Genomic DNA, 14,887 nt, shown 5'->3' with positions numbered 1-14,887 from the left:
TCACTCATATGTGGAATTAAAAAAAACAAAACAAATAAGCAAAAGAAAAAAAAAAGAGAAACCAAGAAACAGACTCAACTATAGAGAACAATCTGATGGTTACCAGAGGGAGGTGGGTAGGGGGATGGGTGAAATAGGTGATGGGGATTAAAGAGTGCACTTGTGATGAGCACTGGGCGATGTATGGAACTGTTGAATCACTATATTGTGCACCTGAAGCTAATATAGCCCTGTACCATATTGGAATTAGAATAATAATAATAATAATAATAAAAAGAAGACATCTAAAAATTACCATCATCTTTTCCCGGTCTGGTAGAACTTCAGAGCAACTGCAGAAGTGTACATGCTTCCAAAGCTGGGTCTGTTTATCATGAAAGAAGACCGTGAGTCCAGAACTCGTAAAGAGGCCTCCTCCCTCAGAGCAGTTTTTATCCAAAGATTTTGACCAAATGACTTCCATCTCATCTGAATTTTTTGATGCACAAATATTTCATCCTGGTGATATTGTTGAACCTGCACACTTTCCAGTGATTCTCACGAATAGAATGGTATTTATGATGTATTATGTAAAGACATTAAAGAGAAGGCATCAAAAGTTTGTGACTAACTGGATTCACTAAAAAAAAAGCCACTCCTCCCACCCCAGCCCTTGATTAAATGATTCTTTTTTTTCACTCTTGAATCTGCATGGTCTCCTGGAGTTTCCCAAAGACTCTTTATAATTATGTAGGGATGCTTGATTAGAACTGCCTTCTTGGGAGTCAGTTATTGGACTGAAGAAATAAATGCTTTAGGGGTAGAAGAGATGGTGCTAGCAGTAAGTTTTTGAAGTACCAAAGAGGAATTTGGAAGAGAAACCTAAATTTGTTTTAGGTCAGAAGTATCTGGGAAGGCTGCATAATGACTGTGAACTACTATTTAAAATAAACAAGTTGAATTCAGTTATCCCCTGACCAACTACCTAATAATGGATTTGGCATCTTTGAATGTGCAGTAATGTTTTCATTCTATCAGGGTAACTGTAGCAAATTAATTTTATGATGGATATATCTGTATCTTCACTGTATGTTTTAAATGTTTTGATACTGTTCTCATCTGCCACACTGTTTAATTCATATATAGCATCATATACTGGCATTATGTGGCTGTTGGACTGTGACTTGATATTGATAATGGACTGGAAAAAGTTGTAAAGAGCCAAGCAAACCATCTTCTACTATATGAATAGTTAATCAGCAATAAGAGTATCTTTCAGAAAATGCTGGAGCTTTAATGGATATTACTCACTGTTGAAAGAGAAAACGGGAAAAAAAAATGCCACACAGTGTAAAATGAGGTCAGGTTACACATACTCTATTCCCTGTAAAACAGGGAAGAATTTGTAGGCTCTGAAGTTTACATCGTGTGTTCAACAGTCCACAAAAGGTTGGGCTTTATACTTACTAAATAGTACTTAAAAAGATGGTTTTTGTTTTTTTCCCCTACATGCTTTCTCACCCAAAGTTGAATTTATTTCCTTGTATAATCACCCTGTCAAATGTTAATTTATCTCAACAAATTCTTATTGTGCTCCTACTACGTAGTAAGCACAGAATTTTGGATAAGTACTGAATTTTGGATAGATCAGTGGTCAGTTGGGTTCGTTGAAAGGAGAGTACTTCTATTTGTCCCAGATAAACCTAAGGGAAGAACTGGGAGATTGAAGAAAAGGTGTGCTGATCAACAAGACAGAATTGGGAAGACAAAAGTGGTGATTGTTTGGGAAAGAGTATGTTGTCAAGAATCCACTCTAACCAGTATATCTGGCTCTGTGGTTGTTCTGAGGGTGACTGAAAACTTTCTAAGCCTTTGACACAATACGGAAGTTGTTTCTCATATATGAAAGACTAATCCTGGGAAGCATGTTTTTCTTTTACCCAGTTCATTTTTGCTTTATCTCATCCAACAACCATTTATAAAGTATTTGCTTACGCTTTGTTAACCAGTGTGCTAGGTATTCAAAACCAGTGGTTAAATCATTAGACTTATGCTTAAGGGTCCTAGTATATATGTTTTTATAGGAAAGAATTTTAAAAGTTCACTTCCTAGAACATTGTGAATGTTCTATATAATTTTAAGCTTCGTGTAAGAAATAGTAAGAGCTTATTTTATTTACTTAAGCAGAAAAAAACATTTATTTAAAAGTAAAATTGGTATTTTGTAAGTAACATGTCTGAAACTAAGATGAAAGATATATTCTTTTTATAACTTAAAAATGCCCAAACTGGGGGCACCTGGGTGGCTCAGTTGGTTAAGTGTCTGACTCTTGGTCTCAGCTCAGGTCTTGATCTCAGGGTTGTGGGTTCAAGCTCCACATTGGGCTCCACATTGGGTGTGGAGCTTACTTAAAAAAAATTATATTATCTATCTATATATAACATATATTACACATAATATATAGCAATATATTATATATTAATATAATTATATTAACATATATCAATATATTATATTATAATATATAATGTATATATTACATATGACTATTAATATAATATGAATATATTATTATGTATATAGAATAAAAATGCCCAAACTAAAAAACTCAAACACTATAAAAATAATGTTCAATAACAAATTAAATTCCCTTCTACTCCAGATCTCCCTCCCCAGAAACAGGTATTTATCAGTTTCCCATTGGGTATCTTGAGTAATAGTTTAGGCATGCACAAACGTATGTGATTCCAGTTCCCTTTTCATACAAATGGGTACATATTTAAACTCTACAGCTCCTTGTACTTTTTCAGGTCCATTGCAGTCCTTTTTACTGGCTGCTCAGTATTCCATTGTTTGGATGAACTGTTCATTATTTAACCATCTCTTGCCAGTGGACATTTAAAATTTCCCCAGATTTTTGCTCTTATAGGCAGTTATATATAATAATTTATCTTTTTTTTTTTTTTACATATATCTTTCCCATGTGTGTATCTTTGGGATAAATTTTTAGAAGTGTAACTCTAGAAGCTGGGTCAAAGAGTATATGGTTCAATTTTGATAGATATGGTCAAAAGGAGATTCATGGGAGTTGACCAATTTATACTTCCATTAGTGCTAGGTGAGAGTACCTGAATCCCCACATTTTAACCAGAACACTGCATTTTAAATCTTTTTGACCTTTGCCTATTGGCTAGGTGAAAATGTTATCTCATTTTAACTTTTTTTTGCTACTAAAGTTGAACATCTTCTTATGGATTAAAGCCATTTGTTAGTATTTGTTTTGTGATCTTCTGGTTTCATGTCCTTTGCCTTTTTCTTATTGCTTCATTGGGCTTTTTCTGATCAAGTTGTAAGAGTTCTTTTCTCTCTGTATAAGAAAATTTGCCCTTTGTCATATGTGCTGCCAATATATTTTGCAGTTTGTTGTTTATGTTTTGACTTATGACACTTTTTTCTTTGTATATTTAAAAAATTCTTATGCTGTCAAATTTAGCTATTTTCTTTATAAAGTTTTGGGATTTTGTGTTTTACTTAGAAAGTACTTTCATATTTAGAGGCAAGACAGATTATCTGTTGTTTTCTTCTAGTATTTTCATGGATTAGTTATTTTTATCTTTGGTCAATCAGAATTTATTATGTTAGAGAAGCAAGGCAGATAGAAATTTAGTTTTATTTTTTCAGCCTCCTAGAATCTATCTTTTCTCCACCTGTTTGAAGTACAGTTTTATTGTGTACTAAATTCTTATATAATTGGGTCTATGGCTGGACATTTTTTCTATTTCATTGCTTTTCATGCACCCAGTGCAAACTTTTAATTATTATAGCTTTATAGTATTTTAAAATCTAGAATTTTCCTGGCTATACTAGCATGTTTCATTTTATTATCTGACCTTTAGAATCAGCTTATCCGTCTGCAGATGACAACAATGACAAAAATCTGTTAGTATTCTTATTGAGATTGCATTACCTATATAATTTAATTGAGATAAGTTGATAATTTTACAATACCCAGGAACAGGATACCTTTAAAATTTATTTGAGACTGTATTATGGCTTTCTGGAGTCTTAAAGTTCATATAGGTTTTTTTACATTTGTTATTAAACTTATTCTTAAGATTTTTTGTTTAGTTACTGATCTTATAAATAAGATCCTTTTTGGCGCAATGTTTTCTGAGTTTTATTTATTTTTTTATTCAGGAAAGGTGCTATATTGATTGTCTTACTGTTTATAATAGTTTTTCCAGTTTCATCTCATAGGTCTTCTTTTTTAATTACATTAAATGTAAATACTGATAATTTTGCCTCTTCCTTTGCTGTTTGCATCTCATTTCTTTCTCTCTTCTAATTGCATTGACTCATACTTTCAGGATAATGTTAAATAATAGTGGTGATAATGTGTATCTATGTTTTGTTCCTGAATTTAGTAAGATTGTTTCTAGAATTTTGTCATTAGTCATAATATAGACCTTGGATTTTGGATATACACCCCCCCCCATATAATCATGTTAAGGAACTATAACTACTTTTTTTGTTTTATTAAGAATTTTTAAGAGGTGCCTGGGTGGCACAGTCAATTGAGTGTCTGACTCTTGGTTTTGACTCAGGTCGTGACCTCGAGGGTGGTGGGATCATGCCCTGAGTGGGGCTCCATGCTCAGTGTGAAGTCTGCTTGGAACTCTCACTCCCTCTCCCTCTTCCCCTCTGATCTGTGTGTTCTCTGTCTTTCTCTCTCTCTCTAAAATGATAAATAAATCTTAAAAAGTTTTTTTAAATTAGGAATTTATGTTGAATTTTATCAAACATATTTCTAAATTTATAAATATTATCATTTTTTCTCCTTTGATCTGCTAATGAAATCTGGTAAATCTTCTAATATTGAACCATTTTTGTCTTACTAGTAAAAGCCTCACATGATCATGCATGTATTATTCTTTTAAAGAATTGATGGATTCTGTTTATTGATATTTTCATCAGGATTTCTATATTAATATTTATATGAATGTATGAATCATAAATGAGATGGCTTTATGGGTTTTTAACTTCTTTAAAGGATGCTTGAATCAGTGTTTTTCTGGCAATATACAAAGAATTTTAAATCTTTCTACCTTTTACTCCTACAATTTTAAATATCATTAGAATTATCCATTTCTTTGAAAATTTGGTAGAATCTGTGTAACTATTTGGGCTTGGTGCTTTGTGAAGTGGGGCTTTGATATATTTCTTAGTTACAACATAGGTTTATTAGCCTATTTGATGGAATCTAACACTAATTAATGCCATGATGTTTATATATTTGACACTGTGAGAGTTTAGATTATCATTTTTAGCTGTTGGATCTTCTCTGTCGAGGTAGGACAGAGGCACAAAGTCAGGCTTCAGGGAAGTAGCTGAGGGATGGCAGAACCTACCGTGGGAAGACCAGCCATATTCTGGTCATTGAAGGGTTGGCATTTAGAATTATACATGTAACTTCATATTTTCTCATTCATGTTAGTCAAAGTGTGTATGTCTGACAGGGGAAGGAAATTGTTAGGGAATATTCAGTCAGGGTTAAGCTGATCTGGTAGAGTTATTTGCAGGTTGTACAGTATTCGTCGAGGATTCTAGGCACTAGAAGGCTTCCTTAAGTCTTCTTGCATTTGAATTTGAACTAAGTGTGTTGGCTTATTTATTTATTTATTTATTTATCCAAAATCTGTTTATTGGGATAGTGTCCCACTCATCTTGATTCAGGGTGCTTTTAGTGCCGTTTCCGCCCGAAGGAGCATCCTTCTGTAAGCCTTGCTTTTCCTCCTGTGGGCTGGCAGAGGGCAGTGGAGCAGCGGACACATAGAACTACCGTTTGTGCTAAAGACGGTGTTGACTCTGTAACATCCGGGGCACTTCACATCCATGGAGTAGGAGTTGGGGCTCTGCACCAGGCGCTTCTTCTTCTCCTCTCCTGGGGATGGGTGCAGGAGGCCCTTCGTGAGGGCCATGTTCTCCTGGGTAGGTCGTCACTGCCAGAAAGGTGGCTAATACATTCAGAAGGTCTTCGACTTGTAAACACTTCACAGCTCACGATATTTTCATGCACTGTGCCCAGCTCCATAAGTGTTTTTCTGTCTTCTGGTCTCCCTTGCTAGTTTTATCAGGCTAAGGTCATAACACAGTCACTGTGGACAGCATTCTACTAGACTCCCAATTGTCATGAGCCCATTTTTTAAAGAGGGTCATATGTGAAGAATTGGGTCTATACCTTAAAGAAGCAGCGGAAAGAGCACACAGGCTTTGAGTCAATGAAATGTGAAGTCATGTTACTTTTGCCATTGAACTACTTATTAGGCTTCTCCCAGCCTTCTTCTGTAAATAGTAAATGGGGATAAGGATATGTCCTTTGCAGGGTTTTGTGAAAATTTAATGAGATAATGTATCTGATGAACCTGGAGCATAATTAGCATTTAATAAATTTCATAATAAATTCATTCCTTTCCCCTTAATAGCTTATAATTTAGTTTCATTGCATGGTTTTCTTTAAGTCTGGTTCCACTTCATTCATTCAAAAACCATTTATTGAGCACCTGCTCTATTTCAGGCACTGTTCCAGGGGGCTTAGAGCAATGATTAAGGCAGGCAGTGTCTGTGTTCTTATGAAATTTGCGTTCTGATGCATAGATGGAAAGAGATAAAAAACAAACTAGAAAATATCAGGTGGTGATTAGCAATGTGATAAAAACAAAACCAAAAGCAAACATAAACCAGGAGAGATAGAAATCCAGTGTTAGAAGTGCTTCTTTAGATTGGATGGACAGGAAAGGCCTTTTGCATAAAGTGACAGTTTACTGACACCTGAATAACAAGAAGGAGCCAGCAGTGTTAAGATCTGGAGGTAGAACGTTCCAGGCAGAGGCACCAGGTAGGAGAAAGGTGGTGGTGAGCTGCTTATGCTCCAGGAATAGAAGGCTGGAACTGTTCAGACAAGGGCCAGATCTTGAGGGACCTCATAGGCCAGCATCTGGAGTTTGGTGTGAGGGGAGTTTGGAGTTCCTCAGAAGCCTAAGATCTATGGATGTGTGTTAATTATCATGGCTGAACTGTTGTGGTAATAGTCTAATCTCAGCATGCACCCAGATAATATACATAATATTATCCTTTGGGGAGAATGAGAATGAGAGCCTTATCTTAATATAGTGAAATAAGTGGATTAAAAATCAAAGTGAGGCCTAATACACATAACTAATTTTTATGTTAGCTAATGAGAGGTGATTAAAGTAATATGCTCATATATTTAACTTCTAATTATTTTTCTTAGTGACATTTAGTTTATGATAACTCTTCTTGGGATATTGTAGCCTAATGTGAAGTTATGACCACATAAGTAACGAATTAGTTCTGAACATCACTCCTATTTGATGGTAACTTAGATTAAAGATAAAGGTATATTTTTTAAAATAAATTTTTTAGAATAGTTGTAAAGAGAGTACAGAGAGTACAGAGAGTTCCCACATATTCTACATCCAGTTCTGCTCTTACTAACATCGACACTAGTATGGTACCTTAGTCAAAATTGAGGAACCAATATTGATACCTTGTTAAGAAAGCAGCTCTGATGCTAACCACCCAGAGTGAGTGCACGCTCACAGGTTGAGGTAACAGTTCTCCATGAGACTCTTCTCATTTCATATATCAGCAGGAGGCTTCGGGGTTTCTGACTAAGGAGCTGTATAAATTCAGGGGTTTCCACTAACTATTCCTCAGGTCCAGTAATTCTCTGGAATGACCCAGAACTTAGGAAAGTGCTATACTTATGATTACAGTTTTATTATAAAGAATACAAATCAAGACCAGCCAATGAAGTGATGCACAGGGCCAGGTATGGGATGGTCCCAAATGGGAAGCTTCCATGGCCTCAGGAATTCATCACCCTGAGGCACATTGATATATATGATTACCAACCAGGAAAGCTCACTGTGGAATGTCTCTCAGTTTGGCTTTGTCAGATGTTTTTCTCACGATTAAATTGGGGTTATGGTTTTTTAGGGAAGAAGACCATAGAGCTAAAGTGCCATTCTTACCACATCATATCAAGGGTACATAGTCAACCTGACTTATGACTGTTGATATCGACCTGGGTCATCTGACTTTAGATAGTGCTTATCATTGTAAAGTTACTCTTCCCTTCCTTCCCCATTTTTCATATTGTGCTCTTTGGAGCAGTGTGCAGCCCACACTTAAGGACTGGGGAATTATGCTCTGCCTCCTTAGGCATGGAGTAAGATTTAGGAATTTTTGATAGAAAGAGAAAAGATTTGAAATGTGTAGGTCATTAACAATCTGTTAACCTTTTTCAAGTACTAGAAAAATGGTATCTTAGAGCTGGATGGGAACTGGAGGGGCCATAGTTTGAGACTGAGAGAGTACTCTGCTGGGGAGAGGGACTGTAATAACTCAAGTGCTGCATTTACACGTTTCTGTCTCAAGTTGCTATCTGTGGAGTGGGAGGTAACCTATGGTAACCTTGCTGAATAAAAAGCCATCAGTCTTCTCCCATCTGCCCCCCGCACCCCCATCCCCAACCTTCAAATGTGTTTTATGATAGGAAATATGGTGAGAGCTGCTTCTTTCCATGTGTACGGTAGTTGTGCACATTGTTTAATTTCAGCTTATTAAAGTGGTGCGCATGCTATTTTCCATGCAATTTAATTCTTATATAGGTTTAATTTTAGAAGTTGAATTCTGATTTTGTTATCATTGTTTTTTATCTGGAAAGGTGCAACTTTTGGCTTATGGGAAAATTGTTTTAATGTGTTATGTACATTCAGGTTCTGTAATCTGGGATGTCAGATTACTTGTTGGACTGTTTAGAGAAAAGATGACCACTATATTAAATCTGATAGTTGGTGAGTAGGAAAAATACATTCTGAGTTGGCTAAAGTATTTGAGAACCCTACTGTGACAGGTGTCCTCATGCAAATAGCTGTCTTCATGATAAAACTCTAGCTTCCATCCACATGCAAATAATATGAAATTTTAAGTCAGGATATTCACTGAAAGGCATTTGGTCTGGGATTGGGGGAAGAGATGTTGTTCACCTTGTAGTTTGAATTGCATCTTTATAATATTATTCTTTCAATTGTTCTAAGCAACAAGCATCATTTATAACATCTAAAAACACTTAGCCTCTTTTGTGCTCATTATAAAACATGCAGTTCTTAATGGGCTGATTAATCCAAACAACACCCTCTGAGAGCAAGAGTGTTACCTCCACTTTATGGAAGGAAGAAACCCAGGGGGTGATAGTGACATGATCTGATTTGAGGCAGGGCTGAACCTGGTAGATTAGTTTTGGTTGTCTTGACTGGGTCCATGTCTAACTGAAAAGAAAAGCTGCTTCTTGCACGTTAGTTGGTGAACCTCACCCTACCATGCAGGGAATAACACTTTTAGGGAGAAATGTTACTTCTGGACCGGAGGATGGGCAAGTCCCACCCAGACAGCAGACTGTGTAATGTATTGCTATACCTTTTCATCTTCAAAATGTCGATCCATCAATAAGTATTGTTTTCCCCAGTAGTTTTTCCAACTCTATCTATCTATCTATCTATCTATCTATCTATCTATCTATCATCTATCTATCTCTACCAAAAATGTGCTCTGTTTCTAATTAACTTTAGATCAGGGTTTCTCAACCCAGATACGGTTGGCCTNGTCTATCTATCTATCTATCTATCTATCTATCTATCTATCTATCTATCTATCATCTATCTGTCTCTACCAAAAATGTGCTCTGTTTCTAATTAACTTTAGATCAGGGTTTCTCAACCCAGATACGGTTGGCCTTTTGGGCCAGATAGTCCTTCTGTGTCGTGGAGGCTGTCCTGTTCATTGTAGGGTGTTTAGCAGCAACCTTGGCTCCTGCTCAACCCCATCCCAGACTGTGACAAACAAAACTGTTTTCAGACATGACCAAATATCCTTCAGGAGGCAAAGATCACCCCTATGTGGGAACTGCTGCTCTAAAGTTAGCAAGGCAACCCTCAGACCCCAGTTTTGACTGTCATGTGTAACTAGGCAGTGCTGTGGATCACCACCAGCCTCCTTTTCTCCAGCTGTAAAGTCAGGGACATTATTTGTGCCTGTTAATGCTGTTTCAGTATTTCGTTTAGAAGATAAAACAGTAATGAATAACATTGTATAGCAAATTTATCTTGACACAATGTTGAACAGTTTTAAAATAAGCCAAATTATATTTACAAGTTAAGTACATTTCCCCAGGTGAATTTAAACTATCTTGTCACTGCTTAATTATATTCCTATCTACTTTTAGGAAAACCACAAACATTCCCCCACTTACCTCTTTGTAAAGCTTCACAGGGTTCCCTCAGCAGTTTTTTTCTGTAGCTCTCTGATCTCAGAGTGGTTTTGCTAACCAGTTCTCAGTGCTAGTGATTTCAACTAGTTGTTTCCCTTTAGGGAAACAGAATTCCTCCCCTCCACCTCTTCCTAATTCAAAGCTGAGAGTTTAGCAAACCCTGGCCTGGGAATACCTAAAAGAATAAATCTTTTCAACTTTCTTTGAACATCTTATGTACATCTTAGATAAAGGTTCATGCTGTTTGCTTAGATGCCATTATGAAAGAATGGAGTAAAGCAAAAGAAAACCTGCGAGCATCATCTCTTGCTCCCATCATCTTTTCCTTTTGGATATATATATCCAAAAGATAGGTTAAGAGGTTGCATCTGACCAGGGGCTGGAGTTAGGGGAGGGCCCGGCCGAAGGGGTAGAACGAGCTGCCTAGACTCCGTGGAAGGTATTTTTGGGTTGCATCTCTGCTACTTTGCTTCTGAATCTACCCTTCAACCTCAGTTTTTGAAAGTGTCTTTTACATCAGTTAGCACATTAAGTGTCTTCTTTTGGGTGATCTGAAACAATAAGAAACCCTGAGTAGAATGTACACGTAGAAGGATCACATAAGTATCAGCTTTGTAACTGTGTTTTTCCTTTTGTGGGACTCATTTATTTTGCATGTTCTCCCTTTTACAGCTGGCGCCTTTGGCTACCCCAGGGAAGCAGAGGAGCCTAATGATCAGGGCTCCAACTTTGGGGTTGGAAGGGTCTATACTTAGATTGGTTAGCCCATTCCTAGCTCTGTCTCCTAGCTTCTCTGTGCCTCATCTGTACAACAGGTGTTAGAACACCAGTTTCATAGGATAGGAGTGTGGCTCAAATGAGACAATGTCTTTTATTAGGTGCTTGGTAGGAGCTCAGTGAAATGTGCTTCCTGTCCTTTCACTCTCTCCCTTCCTGCTTTTCTTATCCTTCCCCCACTGAAGCCAGTTAATTCCATATAATTTGGATTATCCAGAATAAACAAAGGACCTCCTTTCCCACCATTTCCCCACCATGCTCCCTCTTCCGATCTTTTCTAAGCCTCAACACCCCAAGTGTGTTCATGCCCCATGGCCTTTGCATTCACTATTCTCTTTGCCTAGAACGTTTCCCAGATATCCACATGGCTTGCTCCTTCACTTCCTTCAGGTCTCTGTTCATATGTCACTTATCAGAAAAACCTTTTCTGGAGACACCTGGGTGGCTCAGTAGGTTAAGTGTCCGACTGTTGACTTTGGCTCAGGTCATGATCTCAGGGTTGTGGGATCCAGCCCCGTGTAGGGAGGGCTCTGCGCTGGCCATGGAGTCTGCATAAGATTGTTTCTCTCCTTTCCCTCTGCCCTTCCCCTGGCACACTCACACATACTCTCTCTCTAAAAAATAAATAAACAAATAAAATGTTAAAAAAAAAAAAGAAAAACCTTCTCTGACCACTGTATATGAAATAGGACTTGCTGTCCACTTCCTGGTACTTCCTAACTTCCTTGCCCTGCTTATTTTTTCCCATGCTGCTCAGCATTTATTGGTATATTTTTGTTTCTGTACTGTCTTTATCTCCCGACTAGAATAGGAGTCTCATAAGGACAGGGACTCTTTGCTAATTGCCATATTGCTCAGTGCTTAGGACAATACTTGGCCTGTCTTTAATATGCAATAAATATTTGTTAGATGCATGAATAAAAAATAATATTAATTTAATTTAATTTATTTATTTTAATTTGCTTAATATTATTTTTTATTCATGCTATGTTTTTTGAGTTTTTCAAGAAAAAACACATGTGGATTGAATTTAAAAAATAGTTAAAATATTTAAATTGTCTCTTATTGTTATTGCCTCAAAATATTATTCAACTTAGAGGTGACCAATTTTAGCCTTCACTGTTTTATATTAAAATATGATTTTTTCTGAGGCTTTTTTCCTTTATACAGTTTTAATTTTAGAGAACTTTTAATTATATCATTAACGTTACCATCTGTAGGTCACTGTTGTGTGGTGGATTGGGAAAACAGGGAGAGTCCTATATTCTACTGATACCAATTTTTTGTGACCTTCAGCTGATTGTCAAAATCCTATTACTTTTTTCTTTTTATGGAGAAGTTGAAATACATGAAATACTGAGGTAGATCTTCTCAATAACCTAAATTGGTGTCAAGAGATATTTTGTGATCAAAAACCAGTTGACTACTATGGGGAAAAAATCTGAATTGCTTTTTAAAAATTAAATATTGAAAGTTAAATTAAATTTAAAAAATTAAAGTTAAAAGAAAATTAAAATTAAAAAGAAAATTAAATATTAAATAGTATGCAATATTTAAACAACTGGAGTTGTGGTCATTTTAATTTTAGCAATCTAATGATAATTACACTTGTCAGCCAACTGATTTGGCATGTATCTTTTTTTTTTTTTAAAGATTTTATTTAGTTATTAGAGAGTGAGCGAGAGAGAGCATGGGGGCTGCAGGGGGAGAGGGATAAGCAGACTCCTCGCTGAGCTGGGAGCCTAAGAGGAGGATTTGGTGCTCAATCCCAGGCATGACCTGAGCTGAAGGCAGACGCTTAACCCTGAGCCGCCCAGGTGCCCCTTGCCATGAATCTTTAAAACTCTCACCTAAGATGCTGTTTTATTTCTGCTCTGTTTGTGCTTTACCTCTGATTCTGTACCTGGCCCCCTTTGGATTAATAAACCATTCAAAGAACAGGAAAATCTGGTATCCTTATGAATTCTCTGGCTTTCACATATTATCTTTTTATTTCAAGTAGGGAACAATGATAAACAGTTTAAACAATTTTTAAAGCAAACTTTGATAAGCAATTTTTTTATGAGCTATTTCATGACTTCTGTCTTTTTTTTTTTTAATAAGACTGCACAATGTTTTTCATTTTCTGTTTAGTACCGCCTGTTCTGAGAGTGTTATACTTTGCTTTCATAATTTATTTGAGAAAACATAGACCTATAAATAAGTCTTTTCAGTGTGGGAATGATGAGATATATTAAATGTTTACTAATATTCATACGGCAGGGTTTTTNACAAAAAATATTTCTGATATCTCTGAAATATTGTCCTTTGAATAATGAATGATAAGAGAAAAAGCAAAAATATTTACCACATTATTTATTGTACCTACCGAGACCATCCCAGACATTCGTGATTTTTATCTAGGAGGTTTATCCATTTTAGGGCCAGTCTTCTCTGAAATATGAAAATAAAACCTTTGCTTTGAAGGACATTTTGCACTTGGAACAAAGCAAAATTTGTTAAATAAGTGGATTTTACATCCCGTGGGGCTAGAGAAGTAGGAATATTTTATTTCTGGCACCCTGGGATGGATAACACTGTCCGATCTAAGATTGCCCGTCCACAGCCGTTCACACAATGAGGAGTGTTTAAAGCAGAACCATGTACGTTTTCTGAGTTTTAGGTACATCAGCAAATAATTCAAACTATGCTTGTTCCCCTGTGCCAAGGGGTTCTTGGGTTGTTGTGATGCAGCTTGGCATAGCACAGTCCTCCGTAGAGCAGTGCCTGGCTGTTTGTGCCAAGGTAACTTGTACTCTCTTTGCTATACTCAGGGGACTTTGCAGGTTGCTTTTTTTTTCCCCCCTAAACTGTCCATTTCCTCCAGTGCATTTCTCTTATAGTATTTTTCCTCTCTCATGGTGTCTCAGCCTGAGATAAATTTAACTTTCTGTAGTGTATGGGAATTTGGGGTCTTATATTATCTACAAAGTAGGATGTTGTGTAGAGTCACATTGCTTATTCCTGGTTAGCTCAGTGTCACAGAGTTTGAGTTTATACGCCATTTCCAGCTCTCCTTCCACTTTCTCCTACTTCTAGCCACTGTCTAATCTGGGCTAGGGCTATTTCTATCCATTGCCTTGGTCACTGGGAATGCGAGCTCCAGTCTCCACCCCCCTCACTACCTCCTCCCCTATTCTAGCTCCCCACCGCCCCACCCCCCCAGCCATATTTCAGAGAAGACTGGCCCTAAAATGGATAAACCTCCTAGATAAAAATCACGAATGTCTGGGATGGTCTCGGTAGGTACAATAAATAATGTGGTAAATATTTTTGCTTTTTCTCTTATCATTCATTATTCAAAGGACAATATTTCAGAGATATCAGAAATATTTTTTGTAGCTTCATAGAAGGCATCTTGGTGGTTAACCAGGGTCCTGCCCAGCAGGACCCTACTTAGATGTTTTGTCCTGGGAATTAACTCTACAAACTTCTCTTTCCTGAATCAATTCTGTAAATTGGAAAGGCTCATCTTTGTCTTTTTGATTCCACAATGTTTCAAAAGCTGTAGCTTTCTCACAATTCTGCCCTCATGGTTTTGCTCTACTTTCTCTTACCCAGGGTCCCCAACCCCACTCCAGGCATTCTCTGGGATCTGTGACAGTGCTCCGTCATGTGATTAGTAGGGAAGGATGTGGTCATGATGTGGCTAGGCTGTGGTATGCCATTAAGCTAGTGGCTAGAAACCTGCAAACCAGACCTCAGAATCAGGGTTTAAAGATACCATTGTGGGGGCGCCTG

At 37.0% G+C, this 14,887-nt stretch overlaps 1 protein-coding gene and 1 pseudogene across 2 annotated transcripts in view; one reads left to right on the top strand and one right to left on the bottom strand.

Annotated features, from left to right (window-relative positions):
• Positions 1-14,887, top strand: part of PPM1L (protein phosphatase, Mg2+/Mn2+ dependent 1L) — a 305,665-nt gene that overhangs the window by 26,526 nt on the left and 264,252 nt on the right. The gene's annotated exons all lie outside the window — the stretch shown is intronic.
• LOC100473052 lies at positions 5,720-5,963 on the bottom strand (annotated as a pseudogene).

The sequence above is a fragment of the Ailuropoda melanoleuca genome, chromosome 1, assembly GCF_002007445.2.
Source record: "Ailuropoda melanoleuca isolate Jingjing chromosome 1, ASM200744v2, whole genome shotgun sequence".
Classification (NCBI taxonomy): Eukaryota; Metazoa; Chordata; class Mammalia; order Carnivora; family Ursidae; genus Ailuropoda; species Ailuropoda melanoleuca.
The sequence above is the reverse complement of the archived record's forward strand: the minus strand, read 5'-3'. Positions and strand labels throughout refer to the sequence as shown.